This window comes from Acipenser ruthenus, chromosome 10 (genome assembly GCF_902713425.1).
Source record: "Acipenser ruthenus chromosome 10, fAciRut3.2 maternal haplotype, whole genome shotgun sequence".
NCBI lineage: Eukaryota > Metazoa > Chordata > Actinopteri > Acipenseriformes > Acipenseridae > Acipenser > Acipenser ruthenus.
The window spans coordinates 37,560,657-37,577,564 of NC_081198.1; positions in this window are offsets into that span (position 1 = coordinate 37,560,657).

The following is a 16,908-nucleotide window of genomic DNA, read 5'->3' on the forward strand; positions in this document are numbered from 1 at the left end:
ATGGCAGACAGCAGTAAAAGACTGGACAATCCTGAGGATAACAGGTAGCTGGTTCCACCACAGGGGGAGGAAGAGAAGGAGCGAGCACGGGAGGAAGGAGAGTGAAGAGAAGGCATAACAGGTCGGTCAGTAGAGGATGAGTGGAGAGGGCGAGATGGAATAGAAGGAGACACAAGGGACTGGAGATAGGAAGGGGCAGTATGATGCGAGCAGAGATAGGTAACAAGTGGAGAGTGTGAAGCAGAGGGCTAGCGTGAGAGTAGCGGGGCTTGGAGAATACAAGACGAGCAGCAGAAAAGTTGAAGAGGGTGAATAGCTGAAGCAGGGAAACCAGCGAGGATAGAATTACAATAATCAAATCTCAAAAGAACAAGAGTTTGGACCAGGAGTTGAGTGGAATAAGTAGATAGAAAAACGAGTGGATTCTATAGATGTTGCTAAGAAAGACACTACAAGTACGTGTTATTGAAGAGATGTGTTGAGAATAGGATAGGGAAAGGTCCAAAATAACACCTAGATAATCAGGTATTAATCTGATAATCAGGTGTTTTGTACAAACAGGGTTCCTTGGACTGTGACCACATGAAATGTGCTTGATAATCCAGTTTTGAATGATAAGGCTGTATTCGTAAAACTGTATTCGTAATTAATCAATCACAGGGCGTTTCATTTGAGTCTGTTGGTAGTTGGGTCTGTTGGCAGCAAAAACCTGAAATTGTTGACAATATTATTTTGAAAAAATGAAAGGGTTAAGAAATCTGTGTTTGCCAGGTTTTGCCAGGTTTCACATTATAAGACCCTTTTTAATCTCATTGGGCAATCTTGTAGAATGTCGGTAGCAATCTAGTTTAAATGCAGTTATTTACAGTAATGCCAAAGAAAAAATATACATGTGGTAACTGTAAGTATAAGATGTATAAATGTCATCTTTATTATGATGTAATTAGTTATATACTCACTGTAAGGGATCAGGATTTCACTGCACTATTTCTGAAAATGAGGATACAGCACAGACAAAAATGACTTATGTAAGTTATATCATAATAAATTAAAATGTTTCCTTCAGGTCTGTTTTCAGATGATATATGTATGTATTTATAACAGATAGTATCCATAACTGCATATTTACCCTTTTTTGAATTATTATTGCGGTTTTGAATTTTATTGCTTAGAGCCTTTTCTGTCGCAACCTCAGTCTGTTTCTTGACTAGAGAGATACTTACAGTATTCATTTATTTATTTATTTTTCATTTACATTAAGGAAATTTCTCAGGCAATGTTTTAAGATAGGAGTTTAAATGATTGATCTTCACTCTCATGGTTTATCATGTCACGAAGCCCTTGATGTAAATTATTTGCTTGTGATTATACATTATTTAGTCTAAAAAAACCAAAAAGGTTTTGTACTATTACACTAGTACAAAAGCAAGTGCTGAAGTAGCACCAGAATTTGCAGGAATGGGCCTTTTGTTAAGCAGCTTTATTGCTTACTCCTGACTTCCTTTCTGATCTCAAATCCGTCCCTTGACCTGGTCCTACATTCAGTTCCTGTCATTTTAAGCTGAGCAAGGACCTGCACTTCCTAGAGCAACGAGCAGGATGAGGAGAAAGCTGTGGACTGACCTTCACTCTGGCAATTAGAAAAGGACACTTTAAAGGGCGCGGAAGCAAATCCTGCTTAAAGGAAGAGAAAGCTTTCAATTCTAAAAATGATTATTTGTGTGTCTCATCTGACCTTTGTAGCGATCATTAGAATGATTATTCAGCTGTTTCATTGTCTTTGCTTTATCACAGTAAACTACTCTTATAAGTATCAGTTGGCTCTTCTCTCAAGGCCATACTCTTCAATGTCCAGTTTCTGATGGAATTTTGTTTATTCATCCAAATTTCTATATTTTTTGTCTGAAATTTTTGCTGGGAAGCAGAGCAGAAAAACTAAAATCTTCAGTTAGCGAATTTACATGTTTTGAACAAAATGTGCAATTACAAAACAACAGTAAGCAACTTACACTACATTAAATCCATCCTGTTGTGCAAACTCCAGCCCCAGGGATGTATAAAACAGACATTGCAGTAATCAAACTCTTCAGAAACCAAATACCAGACCCAGGAATTATATAGTTAATGGTTTTGCTTCAGAAATTCCAATATGTAGAGAGAAACAATATCAGACATCAAATGAGCTTCTGACCGAGCCAGTAACCAGCGTGTGAATGACGTGCTATTCCACTGATGTGATCTGGTTTGAGTATAAGTAATTAACAGCAGTTTCTAGAAAAGATTAGTTAAACATTAGACTTTAATTATATGATATGACATTCCTTCAGATAAAAAAAACATTGATCAGCAGATTAAGGCAGCTGTGAATTAACGGTATCCATCAAGAAGTTAATTTGTCTGCCATTAACATTGATGAAATCACTTCCAGATGTTTGGTTTACCGTGTCACTTCAGATCTGTAAGAAGATCAATAGCCACTCAAGCACACAGATAATTATTACGGTATTCTTTTTTTTTATTCTAAACTTGAATTTCCTTTGAAGAGGTAAACAGCTACTTTGGCCATGTGCAAATGGATATCTACAGTAATAGCTACTGCATTTTAAAAAAAAAACATTGGGAAGCATATGGGTTTAATCATGGATGTGTTGGATCTGGCCCTTTTTGGAGTCAAATCAAGGGTGTTGTTACTCTAACTAAGCATTCTATAAGCCACTACATGGAGTCTACTGACATTCAGCAACAACTGGTAAAATTGCTGATGTTGTTTATTCAAACCAAGAAACAAACAAAGCCTGTTAACAACCCAGAAGAAATGACAGCAACTCAGCATTAAAATGTACAACCACTTTATTTTTGTAATATTTGTAATATATCTGGGGCAATATAACAATTTCTCCCTGGTCCCCCCTACCGTCTAGTTTGTTGGAGATATGACCAGTGTCTGTTTGACAAAAATCACCTCTAGCTTCCCTTCTTTAAAATCTCCAGTTTCACTGCCCCCACTAGAGGTCGCCACTGACCACACCCTACAACCACCCCCCGCACTGGAAACACCTCCTAATTAAAGCCCCAATTTAAAGATATTCTAAAACTGAACAATTTCACAATCAAATTACTCGTCAAATAGCAGAATGTCAAAATATATTTAAAAACAATAAATAATTTAACCAATCACTGAACCTCCTTGTGCTCCATCCTCTGGATGAGATGTTAAATCAATGTCCTATTGTAAGTGACTCTGCATATAATGCAGTTCACAGCCTACCTGTGTAAAGTGCTTTGTGATGGTGGTCCGGTAGTGGTCCGATAAACAGGTAGTGGACAAAAAAATGTAAACACCTGAGTAAATGAGGGACACCAAGTATATTGAAAGAAAAGGCTTCCACACAGGTATGGCTCATGCGTTAATTAAGCAAATAACATCCCAACATGCTTAGGGTCATGTGTAAAAATGCTGGACAGGCCTGGTTGCCTATTATTATGGCTAGCATGGCTGCAAGAGGAGACCTCAGTGACTTTGAAAGAGGGGTGATTGTTGGGGCGCATTTGGCAGGAGCTTCAGTGACCAAGACAGCTCAACTTGCTGATGTTTCACGAGCAACAGTGTCTAAGGTCATGTCGGCATGGAACTCCGAGGGAAAGACATCATCAGCAAAGGGCAACAGTGGGCGGAAGCACATACTCCAGGATCGTGATATCCGTGCATTAATTCAAAGTGCAAGGCAAAACTGCAGATCAATTTCAACCTGGGGCACGAGCAGCCAGTTTCATTCAAAACGGTCCTCCGAGAACTCCACAGAGCGGGATACCATAGTGGCCCAACGCCCTGTTAAGTGACTTTACATTGGTGTTTCCATTTTATTGTCCACTACCTGTATATATATATATATATATATATATATATATATATATATATATATATATATATATATATATATATATATATGGTATTGCAACTTTATGGTGATTAAGCTTACAGTTTGCAATAACCTACAATCATTCACAACCGTATATACTGGCCCAGAAATCTCTATAAAAAAAATAAAGCTATGTGTGTACTTTTACTAAACCTGGTGTTGTGTTTGCACTTTACTATTTGAGCCTGCCACATGTAGATGAATATTTGTCAGGCTTTATAACAAATGTCCTTTTTCTCAAGGCATGCTTCTGAAGTGAGGTTGTTTTACAAATGATGCTCAGCTTTATGTTCTGCCCCCTGTGCAACAGTGGCAAGTTATTACATACAAAATATCACTACAAAAACAACTTAGTGCACAACTGCACAACTTAGTGGTCATTTTTCAAACCACCACCCTTTTTTTTACAATCCACACTGTACCCCATGTTTCTTTTATTTCAGTCTTGCCCTTTTTGCATTTGTGGTCAGTTTTATTTTGTCTTACCTTGTGCAGTCAAAAGGGGAGAAACTGCAACGTTATTATTTTTATTTTTTTAAGAGATTTTTGCTTGAGGTTAATGATCGCAATGGAGTTTCCTGGTCTGTAAAGGATTGTTTCTATGCAGAAAACTTCTGTGCTGCAGCATTCCTCTGCTTCTGAGATCTTTGCAATGTTCATTTAAAGTAAAAGAAATTCAATTGCAGTAGCACAATATCTTTTTGCAAACATGGCAATACAACTAAACAACCCTTTGTTGCAAAGTGTGTGTAGCAAGCCTGCCATGCTCATATTAATGCAAGAAATGAGAATGTGCCCATTAGCCTCTTCATATCTCCCTGATCATCAGAGATTCATTAGCCTCTTCATATCTCCCTGATCATCAGAGATTCATTAGCCTCTTCATATCTCCCTGATTATCAGAGATTCAGTGCCCATTAGCCTCTTCATATCTCCCTGATTATCAGAGATTCAGTGCCCATTAGCCTCTTCATATCTCCCTGATTATCAGAGATTCAGTGCCCATTAGCCTCTTCATATCTCCCTGATTATCAGAGATTCAGTGCCCATTAGCCTCTTCATATCTCCCTGATTATCAGAGATTCAGTGCCCATTAGCCTCTTCATATCTCCCTGATTATGAGAGATTCAGTGCCCATTAGCCTCTTCATATTCTCCCTGATTATCAGAGATTCAGTGCCCATTAGCCTCTTCATATCTCCCTGATTATCAGAGATTCAGTACCCATTAGCCTCTTCATATTCTCCCTGATTATCAGAGATTCAGTGCCCATTAGCCTCTTCATATCTCCCTGATTATCAGAGATTCAGTGCCCATTAGCCTCTTCATATCTCCCTGATTATCACAGATTCAGTACCCATTAGCCTCTTCATATCTTCAGATTCAGGTTCATACCTTTTAGCATGCTATGTATTTCCTTTGGCATTCATTTTTTAACTTAATCTGAAAATAGCCAAAAAAGCAGCTCGGCTCTATTTGCAGGTAAGGGACGAAGTGTCAGAACACATACCGCACCACGAATGTGCAGCAGGTAGCCAGGAATGTCCCCAAAGAACAAGACATAATGTAATTACTCACATGTTTGTCTACTTTTTTGAAGATATTAATAATGAAAATCAGTTTTGTTGGAAAGTGTGTATACTGGTACTCTTTTTTTTTACCTATTTGGTTATCTCACACAAACAAAGGACTGTATATATCTGTACAATTCCTTCTTTCAATATTGGTACAGTGCACACCCCCATCCTGACCTGCATGGTTATTCAATTTGAGAAGTTGTAGGGATGCTTCAACAAATTAAAACTCCAGAAGATTTACTTTTGGGCTATATCAACAGCAGTCTATTCACATTTCGGTTGCTATACAAAATAAAATCACAGATTTGGGGGATTTACAAATCGCCTGAAAATTGAAAAAGAAAAAAATGTAATAAATAAAATGAACGCTGAAAAACTTTGATATTCATTTGAACTAGTTCCATTTTATGTGCAAAGAATTAGACTGTAAATTTATTTTCCAAGTCTTTTGAAAACATGTTTAGAAAGGTCAAGAGTTTGGGGCTAAGTCAATTATTTGGAACACAGGGACTCTATTTATTGATCCTGGCTTGTTCAAGGGAACATAAAACAAAGCTTTAATTAAACAAAATGTGTGTAAGGAGGATAAGGGGGAGGTTAAATAGGAGTCAGAGGACTGTCAGTAAGGGTGGGGAATGGTTTTACACAGTCAATGTAGAGTTCTGAAAATATATTCATTTCACAGGCTTTTTTGTCACAACAAACAACTGAGTAATGCAAGACAGCAAGTGTCATTTCAGATTATTAATGGTATGCTCATCATGACATTAACTGTCTATCTGACTTTCAGCTTCCTAGAAATTCTTAAAACTCTAACTGCATGTGTGTCATAATTCCAAACTCGTTTACTCCTCTGTACTATGCAGACGGAGCAAGCATTCAACACAAAATGGTCACACATGAATAAGTAAAATAATTCAAGGCGGATCTGCAAACTGATTTGACAGTTTTATGAACAGTGCCCTAAGCCTTTGCAGAGACAAGGTATTAAGGTTTAAGGTTCAATTAGCATGCCATAGAGCAAGAAGTGAAACTAAACAGAAGCAAAGTGGGAGTTTTGTAAATCTATACAGCTGTATAAGGGAACCTGGAGCCAAACCACCAAAACACACCCTGAGAGATAGCTCTTGGTGTGTAGGGTTAATGTTTGCGTTAGATTTTTAAAAACATATTTGTTCCATTCCTGCTGAGCATACCCATAAATTTCCGCTGGCATGTTGACACTGTATCAACATGGAATACAAGAATTCTATGTTTGCTGATGCTCAGTTTGAAGGGAGCAAGCCTAATGGAACTAGCTTACAACTTGTAAAAATATGGATGATTCCGCTTTAGATCACAGTTGTAGAACAGGAATAAAATGAATGTCCCCCTCTGGTATGACAGAATGAAACTGTCAGCATATTTAATCCTGTGTGTCTTCTGGAATCTCCCCAGGAAGCAAGTGAACAGGATGTTAACAAAAAGAAAACAGGTTGCAAAATAATTTTTTAAACCTGTTATCGGTCACTATATTACTTAGTGTGTATTTTAAAATGGGTCAAAGCAGTAACCAACAAGATTTGAATGTGTCTCTTGTGTATAATTTATTTCGTTGCCAGTGGTTTAAATCAGTATTAAAAAAAAAAAATACTTAGCATATACAGTAATACTTGCTACTTAGAGGAAGTCTCTGCAAGCCACTCTAGCTGTCTTTATCACTGAATAGTATTTTGAGGCAGAATACAGCATAACATTTAGTTTCTGTCAGTGTATTTCTTAGTGTGTTTCTTCATGTTTGTGTATTATACTGGGTTTAGCAGACTGCTAGTGGTTTGTGAAACCACCACCTACAGTAGTTCCTATTATGTCTTTTGAAAAGATTACAAGTATTAAATTACAGTGTATCTGATGCAGGAGATTATTCTTTTTTTCTTCCAGATAAGGACATTTACTGTATAATATTACAATTGTAGTTTTCAGTTTATGAAATGTATGAAAACCAGGAAAAGACCATCTAGATAGCAGCAACAGTATGTATCACAGTCACACAAACATTTAGCTATGTGGGCAGATTGTACCTATATATTCTAATCAAGAAACAGTCCTTTCAGAAGTAGGCATTGCATTAGTCTATGGGTTAAGTAAAAGTGTGTTTTTGTTTATGAGCTCTTAACATTTGTACAAACCAGGACTTTCAACAGAGGTTTGTGTATATAAAGTACTGTATGTGTTTCTTGAATTGATACCTCGGAATATTTTTCCAAGTACCTGTGGCAGTGTGCCCCGCCCCTGTATTTTTGTGTTTGATGTTGTCTGTTTATTATATGTATTATTGTAGTGGTGCACGGAGTTTGGGTTATGTAGCACAGGTGATGTAAAATGTATATCTGTATTTAGGCACAGGGAAATGCACCACCACTTCACGTGCAGATTAAAATGGGTATTTGTATGTGGCACGGGGAAGTGCACAATTAGTTCACGTGCAGATTGTGGTCTGCATACCTCGCAGTCCTGACTGTTTGTGATCCTTCCTGGTCTGATGTCACCCACCAGCCAGCCTTTTCGCAGTGTACCGTTAATGGGGCCTTGGTTACAAATCTTATTCACAGATCAGCAAAATGGTTGGCAAATGGAGTAGGCCTTGTCAAGATTCTTCACCCTGTGACCGTAGCAGTGGACTGACTTTTAGACTGCAATATCTTTAGAGAAAACAATGGCTGCATTTAGACTTATTAACATCTCTGAAATTTTAAGAGAATGTCCTTCGGGACATACTTACTCCTTTTACATGGTCGCCTCAGATTTCAGCATTCCAACATTTGTGTACATTTATCTGGCACATGTACAGTAAACTATAGATTCTAAGATTATTAACAAAGATATTCATCTAGATATTAATTTTGTTGATTTAAAAAATGACTCAAAAAGGTGATTTATTGAGGTGTTTTATCTCATCAATATATCATTAATAAATAATTGAATATGTAACAATTGACTAGAGTTTGCAGTGGTCACAGTAAAACCGTAATAATAATAATAATAATAATAATAATAATAATAATAATAATAATAATAATAATTTCAAACTTGTGTAAAAAGGTTGGTGAATTGACATAATAACAAAAACATAAATATTAAAAAAAGATTACAAGACACAGAACTTTATCCACTGAACAGCAGTCACTGGCCTATCCAGTTAAAATACTCAGGCAAAATTAATAAGACCCCAATAGAACAGTTCTATGCTCCTCTGTTAGTCCACCTTATTATGCTGAAAAAACTACTTAGGTAACTTTGGTACATGTCCAGGTTCCTTGATTTGTGAATTTTAATGAAGAGTTCAAAAAATCCATCAACATGTCAGTTTTTACCTGGGTACACACATAACTCTTTATCATGGCTGTATTATGCTTGAATGTTTAAAGCTAAATGTCATGTAGTAAGATATATAGAATAGGACTCCCTTTTCATTGTAAAAGAATGCCATTGAGAGGTTCAGCCAAAGTTTCACCAATTTGTACACACTTTATCATGATCTATAATTAAACTGGGGAACTGAAAAGTGGGTATTACTGTATTGGGTATTCCTACAGTATGCATTTCAAGTTTTCAAAAGAATAATAAATACATGGTGTAGTTGCAGCCAAAGCTAGGCAGCTATGGAATTCCATTAGGAATTTGCAGTTCAAGCATCGAGACCAAACCTCAATGTAACATATGGAAATGTATGAACCGGGAAAGACCTGGTCTCAAACACAATTTTTCAGAATTTCAAACAATTGCTCAATCAGCTAATTAACAAATATTAAACATCGGGGGGTGGGGGGCAACAGACAAGCTCAGGGCAATCAGTGTCCCCTCCTCCGCCATCCCGTCCAATACAAACAAATTCAAGACATCACAACCAGATTGGAATCCTTGGGTTGAGGGTTTTGTGACAATACCTTTATGGAAACAGATAGCGCTATGCTGCCACCTAGTGGAAGTAAACAGACAAACCGGTTGCCATTATTTTAACATCACAACATTGTGCCAAATCCAACAGACTTGTACTCCGCTGAAAAGTTTGCAATAGTTTGTTTTGTTTTTTTTGTAACTGGAGTTATACTATTTGTTCACAGTAAATCTGACCCTCTTACTATCCAACTTATTTTCCATGAGGTTCTAGGTACTGGTTCTGGACTTTCTACCACGTTTTAGGTTGTATAGTGAAAATGTAGTACAGTAATTTGCCCGTAATGTTATGGAGAATGGTCGGCGAGGTGATGACATTATGGACACGTGTTGGTGTTGTCTGAAGTTGTGTAACCTTCAGCTGTTCCAAGCAGAACAGGAAGAACATACCTATTTGGATAAAAAGTGAGGTAGCTTGTGTCCCTTAGATAAAACTACTTTTGGGAAACAAAGTCTGGTTTCATATAAAAATAAAAAAAGTAAAGTAGAACGTACAGCAGAGAGTGGGAGAAGCACTGGGCCAAGTAAACAGTGGCTCATGATCACAGCTGAGGGTTATCTCAGCCTCCAACCAGTGGTTCTTAAATGGAAGAAATATTTAAAGAAAAAAAAACATTTATTTAGACTTCTGTGACAAAAAGAAAAACTGCACCACAGTAGGTTGTTTATGAGGATAGATCCATACGTTACTATCTAAATTAAAGGGCTTGGAGTGTAAAGTGTGTAGAGCTTTTATGCCTTAAATATATATATATATATATATATATATATATATATATATATATATATATATATATATACATTTCCATGAAATCTGCAGTATCTCCAGAAAAGGAACACAGTGTCCTCTGGTGGTAGAAAAAAGGCACAACATTTTCAAGCACAATATGCACTAAAAATGTGAACTACGGTACTGTATAGCTTTATGTGAGACTATCCATTTATCAATGAAATTATATTCAAAATCTGGTCATGTTAAAATAACAACACCTGTATAATCAGTATACTGTAGCAGTGACTTAAAGGGCTTTTACCAATATATTATACTTTCCACATATCATAATAATAGTAACAATTATATTTATAAGTGTTTGGTGGCTACAGTACAGCTTTTGTTGACAGTGACAGGATGTCACACAAGTCATTAAACTTGTATATTACATCAATAAAAGAAGGGATTATAATGGTTGATTTAATGCTAGTGGAAATACCTCACTGTCAGCAATCTCCTCTAGAAACCAAGTTTGAAAAGGATTACATTGAACTGCAGTTTACTGTAACAGATCCCATATATCTTGACCAACAAAAGCAAATCCAAGAAGATACAAACAAACTAAATCGTAAAGCACTTTCACGTTTCTAATCTTTATAAGACAGAGAATTATGTTGGCTATTATTACTGTAATGTCCTGTTGATCGTTGAGCACATGACTATTGCTCTAACACTAACAGGGACAAATACTGTTTGACCACAGAGCTACGGTGGCTGCAGCTGCACTGCCAAAGTGCTTGTTGTGGACGTATTCTACGATTGTGGTCACACCAGCCATGGCCTCCTCAAACGTGGGCTGGATCTGATCCTCAAGCAGTATAAATCCCAAGGTGTCATTGTCTCTCAGCTCAAACTTATAGGTAAATTCAATTCCAATATCCCGAGCCCAATCATGGGAAAAGCCAGTATAATTAGCTGTAAATAAGATTATAACACTCTTGGTTTTGTTTCACTATTCCTTGTTGCTTTACATATATACATGTACATGAACAACATGATTCATGGATGCGTGACAGGGATTTGAGCTTGAATACAAGAAAAATCACAGGATATTCTTTAAAACATATACAGCATTATATGCTTTCAGGAAATGTATCTTGATATAAGGCCTTCTGCTACAGAATTAGCAATGATATGTCTCTATCTATTGCCTACTACTGTAGGGCTCTCTCTGCTTAAGCAATAGGATCCTGGTTAGAGGACATTGACAGGAAAGAGGTACTGTACAGATTAAAGCATTTCATATCTTTTTGTAACACTTTAAATTACAGACCTATTTAATTTTCCATGTTTACTTTCCTACCGTTTTTTTTAAAGCTAGACTGCTGTCTGAATGTTTCGTCATCATTCACTGTGTGGTAAAGCTACCTGATAGGTGGATGAAAGTTCTGAGGTTTAAAAATATGTGCAATTCTTCTTAACTAAAATAATACAACCGTATACGGTATGTTTTACAAAATAACAAATGACAGAGTGTCTTTAGCACTGTAAATCAATTTTTAGGGATCTAGTAGAAGTACATCAAAAATAACACTATAATACACAACCTATCTTCTACTGTATTATTCCCCCTCTCTAGCACTATTTATAAGTGCTTTTATACTCAAGAGGTCTTAGCTGAAGTGAACATTTAAAAGCCATTTCGCTTACCAAATAACAAACAAAATCAATATTACTGAGAATACCTAGAAATCAATCAATCACTTACACAAACCACAGAGGGTGGCCCCACTTTATATGAAATGCCATGCTTTTGCTCCACAGCTCTGGAGGCAAGTTGTCCATCTAGTAAAAATACACATCAACAAATCCCCTGAGCATTGTTCTGCTGTATAAAGAACAGCTTGGCAGGCCGATATAAAACAAGCTAGGTCACTTTGACATCATTTTTGGATAACTTGCCTAACTTGCCTAACACCTAACTTGCTTGTAATTCAATTCAAACCCATCACTCCAAACCCAGCACCGTTTACAATAGATGCATTCAACACTGGCTAAAAGCACGCAACACAATTTGCTAATGAGGTGGTTCCTTTTACATTAGTACCAACCGTACAAGATATGTTCCTTACTAATTCGTCATGGTTGCTGGCTGTCTTGCCTGGTTCACCAAAGGGTGTCTTAAACAGCTGCCCATTTGAGTGAGGAAACAAAGGATATCATTCTTTTTATTGTTCATGAATTCCGTCACTGCTTTAGACTCACTTTCAGATCCTGGTGCTGATCCACAGAAAGTCTGGGAACTACGGTTTCTAGAATCACCAATACCTTATTAAAATAAAAACAAAGAGACTTGAGAGACATGCTTATCCACTTGTGCTCATGAATGGTAGTTTGTACTGAATGTCAGAGTGATTTAGAGGACCCAAGATCTAGTCTTCCAGGCTGCCAGGAGCCAACCTCAAATTAATGGAGTCCACAGTTTTATGAATAGTGCACAATTGTACATTTATTATTTAGTATTGGTAAATCTCTATTAAGCACTTGAAATATTAAAAAAAAAATGTCTTACAGTTGTCCATGTGTAAATGTATCTGTCAATGTTGAGCATGGGAACAACATAAAAATCCATATTTTGGAGAAAACGGCTTATCTTTGCATCTGTTTTGTAGTTTTGTAGTTTGTGTTTTAAAGGAGGGGAAATGTTTTTTTTTTTTAGGTTATTATTATTATGCATCAAAATAGAGCCAATTCTCACTTGCTAGGCCTGGTTACTAAATTGATACAAAACATGCATACAAGCCTTTAATGTTCAGCATGTATTCAGTAATAAATAGCAAAGCAACTGTGTACATTGACAAAACTTGTATAGGGATACGTGCTGTATGGCATTATCCATAGAAGACAGCAAATGAATGGGATGAGTATTTTAATAATGCTTTAAATATAACATATTTTTGTAAAATGGCAGTTATGAACGTAATTGTAATTTATTTTCAATATTCCCCTTACAATTGTATGTTCTTTACAATCATTCTGAATGGTTCTGGGGTTGGATGTTTGATGTTTCTCTAAATCTGCCTTTAACTGGCTTTGAACTCGCATTGAGTTTGTCTTAATTCCAAAGTGCCAGGACTGCACAATGTTCCTCGTTCCTTTCAAATCACGTGACCTTTCAAATGCCAGCCCCACCTACTCTCTGTCTATATCCATGCAGAGTGGATGGGGCTGCCAGATTTAAAGGTCACATGTTCACATTATTTGATTGGAACGAGGACAACAGTATATCAGTACCAGTATGTACTACCTTCTCCATTGTGCTGGTGATGCTGTGGTCTGCAAATAGCTCTCTGGGTTTCTGTAGTGTAATGATTGTGATCTCACATTTAATCGCATGCCTAATGTCAATTACAGTACCAAACTCTTTCACAAACCACTGGCAAAAGGCAGGAGAAATCCATTCCCTGGCGTGAAACCCACAATTCATCCAGATCACCAGTCTTCCTTTCATTCAAACCTAATGACAGAATGACTGGGTGAATCACACTGTTCCACATTACACCACGTTGCTAAGCATATGCAAAGTTTAAAATTAGGAAGGTAATTCCCTGAATTTAGCTGTTAAGTTGAGGTTCATACAAAATGTATTTCCATACATTGCACTTCCACAAAAAGAATATTTCATGAATGTTCTTGGAGGGCTGTGTTTATTTATGGATTAACTACAGTATGTCATGAGCATTCATGGAGCATCCTCTTTAAACTTATCTATCTGTCCAAATATACTTCCAATAGACATTAATCATGTGTTTATCAATTTAATAACTTTCCAAAATAAAGGGTGGATTACACCATGTAATCATTTTTTTTTTTTTTTTTGTTCGGGTAGTAAGTGTTATTTCCTAATTGCTTATGCCTCAAAAGTACAGAAAATGGCTATTATTCCCCACAAACTTTGCTTTTGTGACCAGGAGAGTGATATTTTGAAATGTACCTATTTCCAATGAGAAAACGCTCGAATTTGTGTCTTTTTGTTCACATAAAGTCAGAAAAAAACAACATATGAATCCAAATTAACATGTATTTATACTAAAGTAATACAAAAATGACTACAAAAGATTTAGAAGTGAGTAGTTTTTCGAGATTTACGATTATACTGTAAATCACTTTCACGAATCAGCCCCCAAATGTAGTCTCCCATCATGTTCATGGATTTTGTGGCACTTGATTACACAGTGATTGATGGAAAATATTTGATTGAAAACATGTTGTACATATTGCGATATTCCTCACAAATTTGATATCTTCCTTAATTATCTAAATTAAATTGAACTGCACTACTTTTATTAGTGTTTAAACTGAGCAATTTTACCAATTACATTCCAAAAGCATGATGGCTCTGCAGATATGTGCACCAATCAGCTGTTACAAAGGGATTGTTTGAATTGAGATTTGTTACACCCTTGGTGTTTTTATCAATAATTGCACTCACAACAAGATCAACAGGTTCTCAAGGAACACTATGGGTTTTTTATACACTCAAGCAAAACATTAAAACATACCCTCCTTAAACTTTCCAATTAAAAAAAAATAAATGCACAACTATGTATTTTTGCTCTGATACCATGCAGTTCCATCAAAACTACTGGAAATGGCAAATGTAGGGTTTTGGAAGTGCTTATTTCAGTAACTTCAAGGCCTTAGTAAACTAAATCATCTGATATATTTTGAAAAAGATACACATTTGTTCTGATTCATTTAGAGTCTGAGAGGCATACATACATACATACATACATACATACACACACACTCTATGTAAGCAATACGACACGACAGAGTGTTGGATATGCATTCAGCCCCTGGAAGTTATTCTAGTACACCCAACACCCAGGAGTGGAATGTCTTATACCGCTTATTAAATGGGTTAAAGTAAAGATATATACACATTTTTTTTTATTTCAAATGAAATAGAAATGTATTGAGTTAAATATATTACTAAGCTAGGGACAATAATCCTGTTATATATAATTGAATTACATGAACATAGCTAAGTCTGTATTACTAGTGTTACTAGAATCTTTTTTGGAACCTTTTAAAGAAAAATTGGGTAAAAGAAAATGCCTCAGTCGTTTGCAATGGTGGTTTTGTGCAGTTTTTTTTTTTTTTTTTTTTTTTTTTTTTTACTATCAGTGACGTATATATGTATGTAGTGAGTGTCCATTAAGGGTGCATTTAAAAGTTGTCTCTAAATAAGATGCCATCCAAGATAACATGATAATAATGTACTGTAAGTCATTACTGCAAAAACAGAGGTGGTTTTTCTGTCATTCACACCCTCTGACTAGGTGTTAGTAGCAGGTTTCCTAATGACGGCAGATCCTTGCCCGTCTCTGTCTGTCAGCACTCCTCTGTTGTTTTGCAGCCGCGGCTGCTCCAGCGCAGCACCTCATAATCTGCGCGATATGTGCAGCCGCTGAAGCCCGTGGCTGCATGACCTGGTGACGTCTTTTCCAGCTGAGTTTACGCAGACAGCGAACTAGAACGGGTTTTGTGCAGGATCTACGCAGAATCTGCGCAGACTGGTGAAAGTCTGCGCGTCGTAAACGCAACCAATATCTACGATCCATGCGTGGTAAACCATAACAGCAGAAAGTACAAACAAGTCCTCAGTATAATTCCACTTTCAGTTTCTAACAGAATAAGTTAGAACTGCATTTTTACTGTAAACCTGTTATACTAAATGTCAAACCCAGCGGAGAAGATAATTTATTGTTTTACTTTGTTAGAATTATATGCAACAGAGTTCATTCACATATGGAGGCTTCTGGCATGTGTCACACCTCATATTTCACTGTGATGCACCCTCTTGTGCCATGCGGAAAGACGCGACCAATTTTATTAGATAATATTTTGCCTTCAGAAAAAAAAATAAACAAAAAACTAATGTGTAGTCAGGGCTCCAATTAAGATTTTGGATCATTGAGCTTTTCCGACCTTCGGGGAGGGCTTTTGTGGCGGGATTTTAACTTTCCAACTGTTTTTCACCTTTCAGTCCCAGCTGTCCATTGATTGAAATCCTGAAGTTACATAACAACTGTCATTTGTTTCGGAAAACAGCAGAACAGTGTTTCATTTTGTGATGAAAACAACGTTCGGGATAAGGACGGGATTAAAACAGACGGAAACAGCGCGTTTCAGACTGTCAGAAGGCACTTTTGATATTCAGGGCCTATGGGCCCGATTTTCCCAAGTTGGGCAATTAGTCAGAGTAATGGTCAGTAACACATTGAAAGTTCCTTGCAATTTTACAACATTGGCTCAACCTATAGCACTTGAATATAACGTTAGCGCAATGTTGGCCCACCTGAGGATAATGACTAAATATATCAGCATTGGCCCGATGAGCAAAATGATGTTGGCCCGCCTTCAGTTGCCTACGTAAGAGCAACCAAAAATTGCTGCCTGGAGATGGCAACGAATTATTGCAATGAGTGGAAAAGAAAAATTAGTACTATTGTAGTTTTGTCAGTATACAAAACTACAATAGTAGTTGTAATTACATAATTTCATATTGGGAAAGACAATGTATTAGTTTTATTATTTTCTTTTAAACAGTTATAGTTGCAATAGAAACAAGAGAGTACGTGTTTCGTAGGTAATGCAAAATATATATTCTTTAAAAAAAAATTATGAATATGTGACATTCTTCTCGTGATTTGTTTCAAAACGCTTTTTTTTGTTTTGTTTTGTTTTTTTGGCATAAA